We start from the raw sequence: 9,963 nt of genomic DNA on the forward strand, positions 1-9,963 counted from the left end.
CTTATGGTGACACAAGTTTTTTGCAAGTTTGATTAAATTCAAATCATAAATGAAGCTGCTATTGTGCAGACAAGGTCAAAATAGCTAATTCTTGCCCTATCAGGGGCCATAACTCTGGAACCCATAAGTAATCTGGCCAGTTCAAGAAAGGAACCAAGATCTTGTGATGATACAAGTTGTGTGCAAATTTGGTTAAAATCGAATCATAAATGAAGCTGCTATTGCGCAGACAAGGTCAAAATAGCTAATTTTGGTCCTTTCAGGGGCCATAACTCTGGAACCCATCATGGGATCTGGTCAGTTCAAGAAAGGAACCAAGATCTTATGGTGACACAAGTTTTTTGCAAGTTTGATTAAATTCAAATCATAAACAAAGCTGCTATTATGCAAACAAGGTCAAAATAGCTTATTCTGGCCCTTTCAGGGGCCATCACTCAGGAACCCATAATGGAATCTGGCCAGTTCAAGAAAGCAACCAAGACTTTATGGTGATAAAAGTTGTGTGCAAGTTTGGTAAAAATCAAATCATAAATAAAGCTGCTATTGTGCAGACAAAGTCAAAATAGTTAATTTTGGCCCTTTCAGGGGCCATAACTCTAGAACCCATAATGGGATCTGGCCAGTTCAAGAAAGGAACCAAGATCTTGTAGTGATACAAGTTGTGTGCAAGCCTGCTTAAAATGAAACCATAAATGAAACCACTATCATGCAGACAAGAAATTGTTGACGCACAAAAATAGCAAATTCTGGCCCTTTAAGGGGCAATAACTCTAGAACCCATGATGGGATCTGGCCAGTTTTCAATATGAAGCGAGATATCATGCCAATACAAGTTTTGTACAAGTTAGATCAAAATTGCTTTCAAAATGTGGTCTCTATCGTGTTCACAAGAAATTGTGGATGGACGGACGAAGGGCGATCACAAAAGCTCACCATGTCACTACGTGACAGGTGAGCTAGTGACAGGGTGAGCTAAAAAGTCAACAACTGATGCTTGCAGATTATGACAATAAAAGTTTAAGGATAACTGACAAAGATTTAAATATAGTGAAAAGTTCTGTTCTTCCATACCCCCCAACGTTGTGTCTGTGTTATATCTGATGATACTGTATGTGTAAGTTTTCTGAATGAAAACATGGTGCAGATTATCTCCTTGCTTGGTAGAGAGTATAAGGTAAACAGGACTTTTGATATTGGCAAAGTATGTAGGGGTGTTTGTTACAAGAATGGAAACCTCTATGTTGCTTGTGGAAGATATAGTGCAGAAATACAGGTCTACTCAACTGATTGGAAACTGAAAAACACATTAGGAAAGGGACATTTTAGTGCACCATACTATGTAAATACAAACCAGGAAGGGTCTGTTGTATTTGTTGGAGATAACAATAAAGGGGTGATTGCAATAAGAAGTGATGGAACACTGCTATGGACATATAATAAGGTGGAAACACTCCAATATGTCTCACACCAGTTAACCGGTTCCGAGCAAAACAGTTCGTGGCGGACAAAACAGTTCACCGATATTTTTTCCGGCATCTGCATTGAGGTAAGTATTCTCCATCCAAGAATTGGTTGGTGCAAAACATGTGAAAGATTTTTATTTCTGTAAAAAGTAGCATGAACGAAGAACATGCCGTGTGCTTCCCATTTAAAAGTAACTTGTATTTAGTAAGTTATGGCGAGTTAAAAGTGTGATTTTGTTGAAAAACTGTTGAAACAAAAGTTTATCGCGGTATATTTAATTCAGTTTTCAACTTAGGGCTATTGTATTAACGTCAACCTTTAAAATAATGTTTGCTCTGAATATTGTCCAAGTTTTAAGCGACAAAACGCAATATTCAACGAGTTATAGACATTCAAACTTGACATGGTCGAAAAAAAGTGTGGCGGCATTGCACAGCTCAAACTTATTTGTGTGGCGGACAAGAGCAGTCCTGCGTCTTTTTTTTACATAAATAAGTGATCGTAATAGTGATATCAAGCGCGTAACTCTTAAAACATAACGTTTTTAATCAGACAACAGCAATTTACACTAGCTTGTATTAACAGATAGATGTAAGTCAAAGCATAATTAATCATACAACCGCCTGACAATGTAATATATCATCAACACTTCTTCCTACATTTTTTAATTACAGTTACAGCTAGTGGTACGGTAGTTTGATGTGATGCCTTCCCGTTTAGGAACGTTCCACTTCAGTTATTATATCATTTGTGATATTTCAGGATTACAATGCATATGTGTCTGTGCTACTACTGCAATACAACAGCTGACGTTTATAGGCACTTTAAAGTCGAGAAATTTCATTCAAGCGAACGATCACTGGTGCAAATCATGATTTCGTCCTCTGTTTATCTTCGATATTTCCCAGCTTATTTAATTTTTCAATGCCTTGATTTAATGATACAATAGACTCCCTCAAATCTTTTATTCTGTCACCAATTACTCTGATCGTTTCATTTACTTCATTTCTTAAATCTTTCATAAGTTCTGTCTGTACATGTTCTTCTTTAATCTCTTCAACATGTGCATATATTTTGGACATAATTCAAACTCCTTTTTGAATCGGGCTTTTCTGTCAGTCAGTCAAGCTCAAGTTGTTTGTACTTTAACGTATCAAACCTATGGCTATTACAGAGGTGCTGAATCAAACTACCGTAACACTGTAACCATAATTCAAAAATTTAGGAAGACGTGTTGATGGTATATTACATTGTTAGGCGGTTTTGTGATTACTTATGCTTTGACTTACACATATTTGTTAATAAAAGTTAGTGTAAATTGCTGTTGTCTGACAAAAACGTTATGTTTTAAGAGTTACGAGCTTGATATCACCATTTACACCATTTATTATTAGAGTAAAATAAAAAAGACACGGGACTGCTCTTGCCCGCCACACAAATAATTTTGAGCTGTGCAATGCCGCCACACTTTTTTTCGACCATGTCATGTTTGATTGTCTATAACTCGTTGAATATTGCGTTTTGTTGCTTAAAACTTAGACAATATTCAGAGCAAACATTATTTTACAGGTTGACATTAATACAATAGCCCTTAGTTGAAAAGTGAATTAAATATGCCGCGTTAAACTTTCATTTCAACATTCTTTCAACAAAATCACATATTAAACTCGCCATAACTTACTAAATATAGGTTACTTTTAAACGGGAAGCACATGGCATGTTCTTCGTTCATGCTACTTTTTACAGAAATAAAAATCTTTTACATATTTTGCACCAACCGATTCTTGGATGGAGAATACTTACCCCAATGCAGATGCCGGAAAAAATATCGGTGAACTGTTTTGTCCGCCACGAACTGTTTTGCTCGGAACCGGTTAACGAGTGTGTGTCAGGGATATAGCAGTTGATGAAAACAATGATTTGTATGTACGGTATGTGGGTTTGTTTCATGTAGTATAGTGAAGGTATCATCAGATGGTCAGAAAGGTGAAGTTATTCTGAAAGGTATAAAGTGTCCAAGCACAATATGTTATGACAGGACAAATAAAAGGTTAATCATTGCATATAATGACAACATGATCTTGGTTCATGAAGTGATAAAACAAAGGAAATAACATTAAAGTGCATCCACTCTGCTAACATTGAGAATGTATATACCAGTGTCAAACTTTCAATGATCTGCACTAACATCTGCATATTATTGATTTTAAGGGAGCAATGCAATCTTTTATAACAACATTTTACCATCTGTCAATAGCAGAAAACTTATATTTTTTGAAAAGCAAAAGAAAATTTATGCAAGAGGTCGCCTTTAAATTTTGAAGATGAAAGTTTGATTCTTCTTGTTTTTGTATAATTATGTGGTAAACCTGGGTTTTGTCAAAGAAAACTTTTTACTTTTTGTGAACATCTGTCATTTTACTTTTTATAGAGAGTCTTATTACACAACTGTTGTGCAAGTTTCCCATTAATCAGGCTGATACCTGACTCCTTCAACTTGAGGTTCAGGTCAGCTACAACGTGATGAAAATGGACAGATGGACATCACCATAACATAACACATACTAATTTTGTTTGATCATTTTTTACCAATTATTGTTTTTTTTTTAGTTAGATGCACTGGCAAGGTTTCATAACAATAGAGTGTCATTGACCCTAAAGTGCTCACCTGAGTACAAGGCTTCAAGTGTGTTTGTATAACGTAATGGTTCAAGAGTTAGGTTTCTTCTATGTTAGCACATATTATATACATGCCACACACATTTTTGAACCTAGAGCAATAATTTGAACAATTACAGTAGACAGTACTGTATCAAGGTCTGCTATTATTGATTCAGAGAAGAAGATTTTCAAAGTTTCTTATATAAAGCCTATGATACTACATGTTACACACAGGGGTGTAGCCATTTTTTTTTACCTTAGGGCAGTAATTTGGACAAGTATGGTAGAGTCAAACCCTTATAGCACATGCTCTAGGGAAAAAGATTTTTAAAGTCTGATAGCTGAAAACCTATTTTTAACCAAAAAGACCCATAATGTTCAACGAACTGGAAACATCTGAACAATTTTGAAAGAATGCTACCCAGAGGTCATTTATGTAAAGTTTCATCAAAATCCATTCAGTGGTTTTGGAGGAGATGTTGATTAAAAAAATTGTTGATGAAAAGTGACCATGCCCTCTGGTAGCCATGTTTTTTGACGAATCAGAAAAATTTGAATAATTTTTGTAGAAGGCTGGTCACACAAGGACAATTTGCATATATACATATAGGGAAAAATGACCGTGCCCTCTGGCGGCCATGTTTTTTGACGAATCAAAAAATTTTGAACAATCTTAGTAGAGGTAATTTCAGTTCAAGTTGAAGTAAATAAACTGATTCACCTAGAATAATTCATTAAATACCAACACCAGAGTTATAAACCTTGTATCTTAGGATGCACAAGATGATAAGGTGGCGCAAGTCCATCAAATAACAGAGATATATTAAAAGGCATCAATACTTTAGCAAAAACTGTAGCTGCAGATGCAATTCTGAGTAGTACAGCTCTCCATATAAAGTCAAAAATTGTTATAGGACACTTCCGAATAGAGGCCACTTGCAAAGGCCACTATTTTCTTTTTCATTATGCGCACCTTACTGCACATAGTGTGTTTTTACCCCACCATCATCAGATGGTGGGCTAATCAAATCACTCTGCATCCGTGGTCCGTCGTCTAGCTTCCATCAATTATTCTGTCCTTCAGTTAACAATTTCTCATTATTGCATCTCCTCAGAATCTACTAGGGGGGTTTTGACCAAACTTTGTCAAAATGATATATTAGTATCCTAGTTGTGTCCCCCTGAAAATCAGACTGGTTCAACAATTTTTGAGTGAGTTATGGCCCTTTGTTTATTTTTATAATTTACATAGATTTATACAGGGAAAAACTTTGAAAATCTTCTTGTCTAAAACCACAGGGTCTAGGGCTTTGATATTTGGTATGTAGCATTATCTAGTGGTCCTCTACCAAGATCTTTCAAATTATTTCCCTAGGGTCAAATATGGCCCCGCCCTGGGGGTCACATGGTTTATATAGACTTATGTAGGGAAAAACTTTGAAAATCTTCTTGTCCAAACCACAAAGCCTAGGGCTTTGATAGTTATACTGTAGCATCATCTAGTGGTTCTCTACCAAGTTTGTTCAAATTATCCCCCTAGGGTCAAATATGGCCCCGCCCGGGGGTCACATGGTTTATATAGACATATATGGAAAAACTTTAAAAAAATTTTTGTCTATAACTTACAACATTCAATTTTGGACCACATGTAGTTTTGAGTGGCTAGATGAACCTTGACATGAGTTGACCTTGATCTTGACCTAGTGACCTACTTTCACATTTCTGTAGCTACAGCCTTAAAATTTGGACCACGTGCATAGGTTTGTGTACCGAAATAAAGTTTGACCTTGACATTGACCTACTTTCATATTTTAGAGGGTACAGGCTTCAAATTTGGACCATATGCATAGTTCTGTGTTCCCAAATGAAATTTGACTTTGATTTTGACCTAGTGACCTACTTTCACATTTCTCAAGCTACAGCCTTCAAATTTGGACCACATGCATAGTTTTGTGTATCGAAATGAACTTTGACCTTGATCTTGACCTAGTAACCTACTTTCAAATTTCTCAAGCTACAGCCTTCAAATTTGGACCACTTGCATAGGTTTGTTTACTGAAATAAACTTTGACCTTGACATTAACCCGGTATCCTACTTTCACATTTTTGAAGGTACAGGCTTCAAACTGGGACCACATACTTAGTTTTGCGTTCCGAAATGAGATTTGACCTTGATTTCGACCTAGTTGCCTACTTTCACATTTCTCAAGCTACAGCCTTCAAATTCGGACCACATGCATAATTTCGTGTACTGAAATGATATTTGACCTTGAGATTGACCCAGTGATCTACTTTCACATTTCTGTAGCTACAGCCTTAAAATTTGGACCACATGCATAGGTTTGTGGACTGAAATAAACTTTGACCCTGATATTGACCTAGTGACCTTCTTCCAAATTTTTGAAGATACAGGCTTCAAATTTGGACCACATGCATAGTTTTGTGTTCCGAAATGAAATTTGACCTTGACCTAGGGACCTACTGTCACATTTCTCAAGCTACAGCCTTCAAATTTGGACCACATGCATAGTTTTGTGTACCAAAATGAACTTTGACCTTGATTTTGATCTTGAGCTAGTCTGAAATTTGGAACATTCAAAAATGGCTCAATGGTGGTCTTTTTGTTTTTGTTCAGCATTTCATGTAACAAAGCCATTGCTATTGGCAACTGTTGTGTTCAGCATTTCATATAACAAAGCCATTGCTGTTGGCAACTGTTGTGTTCAGCAATTCATATAACAAAGCCATTGCTATTGGCAACTGTTGTGTTCAGCATTTCATAAAACAAAGCCATTGCTATTGGCAACTGTAGTGTTCAGCATTTCATATAACAAAGCCATTGCTATTGGCAACTGTTGTGTTCAGCATTTCATTTAACAATGCACTTGCTATTGGCAACTGTTGTGTTCAGCATTTCATATAACAAAGCCATTGCTACTGGCAACTGTTGTGTCTGAATGTGTTGCACAATTTACCAACAACTTCTCCAAAACACAGAAGATGTTCAGTTGAACTTCGTTAACTCGAACTCGTCGGGACCAACAAAATTTGTTTGAGTTATCAGTATTTGAGTCATTGATCAATATACAGTATACAAAGATTTTGCCGGGACCCGATGATGGATTCAAGTGAAGGGTGGCGTTTGAAGGGTGGCGAACGAAGTTTGACTGTATAATTATGTATTCAACAGACTACAGGCAAACATCTTGACTGGTTATCCACTTCCCTCTGTGTGTAATTCTAAGCCCTAGTAAAGTGCCTGGTTGAGCAACCAAGTTGATAGAACAACAAGTTACTTAATAAATGTTATATATTTATTGGGAGTATTCATTAATATATATTTATATATGTGTATACAATCTACAGGACCCCACCTGTCCCTGTACATATCACTGGTAGGTTTCACTTGGATATAAAATAACTGTTCAGATTGATCGTGTATTAACTATCCACACACTATATCTACAATGCTTCTTCTAATGAACACTTTGAAAAATTTAACTTTTTCAATGACTACTGTTTATGTCTGGATATAAGTTTCGCTAAAGTCTTGCTTTGTAACTATAATAAGTCAACAAGAGTTCAAGAAAACGTGACTGCCATGCTGAAATTAAATAAAAAGACAGCAAAAACTGTAATTATAAACACGAAAGTAAAATCTCAACTACAGTTTTATAAGCTTTTGAAACATCAAAATGTACTGCATCATTTTCTTCCACATTTCTCTAGTATATGTCGATCTTAATTCTCACAAAGTATGTGAATAATTTATGTTACTTACAACCTACCTTCTGCAACAAATCTTAAAAGTCTTGCTTTGTTCATATATCAAAATAACAAAGTGGTTGAAAAAATAAGGTATACAGTAACAAAGGAATGCAAATAGTTCAGTCCAAAAGCACATATCAAAGAAAATATCTAAAAACATGAAATCTGCATACTCAAGTGTAAAACATGATAAAAATCATAAAATGCTTTAAAAGAAATCAGCAGTGAATTCTGTTGGTGGGATAAAATTTGCAAATTAAACATTCTGTTAGGAAGAACTGACTCAAAAGAATAAATGTATTGCCATTAATTCATAACCTCTGCCTAGGGTATAAATATAAATTTCACTGGATGGGACTACAAAATCAGTAACATTTAAAACTACTTGAAGAAACTGGAAATAAAAATTACATTTGTTTTACATTATAACTGTAATGTTTTTCCCTTGTGAACACCAGAGTTTACATTTTCACTCAAGCCTTTGCTACTTTTTAAAATACTGCATCTGGTGTTCAATCGGTTTAAAGATATTTTGATCTTGCACTGAAACAAGCATATATTCTGCTTATGCCCACAGAGATTTAGGGATTTAACAGCGAAATTATGCAAAAATAATCTAAATGTGGAGAGAAAATTTATTTACTTTTTTTGTGAGTTACTCTGCTAAGCAAGTGTTTTGATTTATACTGACTCTACGGATAAAAAGTGAAATTTCACATTAAACTTTAGACAAACCTCATTCCCAGCTCACAGTAAAACTTAATACAATGGTGTATTATCCATTATAACTTCCTTTAGTACATGCATCACATACAGCAGAAATACCCTTTGAAAATTTACTAAGAAATTATACATGGCATATCACAACTATAAACTGGCTTATTACAGATTGGAGGTAATCACAAGCTGAACCTAACAGTGGAAATTTGACATGAAACATTTTCAACTCTTTTTCCTTTTATTCTTTTTAACAATATGATTCTACTGGTGCAGACAACTGTCAGTTCTAAATGCTACATTACAAGTATGATCTTTGATCAGCAAACATAATTTACCATATTTTTTTCCATCTTAAGTTTCGAGTAAGAAATAGGAAAATAAAAGTACAATAAAATTACTGGCAAATAAAACCCTGACATAAAGTTTGTTCATTAAAAAAAGCAAACATAAAAAACAAGAAATATTTCTAATAGACTCAAATGCCACAGTGAAAATATCCAAGCTGAAATTTTCCTTTATCAGACAGACAGACAGACAGACAGCTAAAATCGAAGGGCAAAATTCACAAAATGTGATGTGCAAAATTTAGTTACAGTATTAAATAATTCAAATGAAGTTCTATGTGAAAACTAGAATGAAAGGAAATATAACGAGAAATAGATTTTCACCCAGCCCTTCATTTTCAAAGACTACCACTTTTATCAATAAAGAAATGTGTAATATAATATAACCAGCTAAATGCCAAACTTTCAATAAATTTAAAATGAATATGACGCTGTACAGTTGCCCTGGAAAATCTCAAACGGTGTAGGGAGGTTAGAAAAGAGTTTCTTGTACAAATACAAAAACATTGCTACAGCTAAGAACCTGTTTCAACATGAATATGAAATTTACATGTCTGAAAACAATCTGACCTGATACTAATAAATGGCATAGAACTGAATACATGAAGAGACAAGTTTAGAATTTATTGTGTCTAGGATAGAAAAAATTGGCTTACTGTTCAGTTTCATGTTTGATAATAAAGCAAGTACACACTACAACTGTCAAAGACTGAAAATGTTTAATCAATATACTGACTTACGAATATACAATATATGCAACTATTGTCTTAAAGCTAAGTCAATATGAGAATATACTGACCTGAGAAAAATGGTATTGGCAAGGTTGATATCACTTTTCCAGGGTTTATAAATTCTCTTATCAAATGAAACTAAAAGGCAACAACTGTTTTTCTGTCGTCCAACTTGTGCTGTCACATTTCTTATGCATTCTCAAAAATTCCCTTGAACAATTTCTTTCTTTAAATTACTGCATTAAATGGCCGTCTCCTTAATAGTTCAGCAGTTC

General features: G+C 34.8%; 1 protein-coding gene across 1 annotated transcript in view; it reads right to left on the minus strand.

The window, feature by feature from the left end:
• Positions 1-7,425: 7,425 nt before the first annotated feature.
• Positions 7,426-9,963, minus strand: part of LOC123545015 (protein expanded-like) — a 25,066-nt gene continuing 22,528 nt past the window's right edge. Inside the window, exon 13 of the mRNA XM_053539486.1 lies at positions 7,426-9,963. This exon is cut by the window's right edge and continues 5,916 nt beyond it. The gene's annotated coding sequence lies outside the window, so the exon portion shown is untranslated.

The sequence above is a fragment of the Mercenaria mercenaria genome, chromosome 1 (genome assembly GCF_021730395.1).
Source record: "Mercenaria mercenaria strain notata chromosome 1, MADL_Memer_1, whole genome shotgun sequence".
Lineage (NCBI taxonomy): Eukaryota > Metazoa > Mollusca > Bivalvia > Venerida > Veneridae > Mercenaria > Mercenaria mercenaria.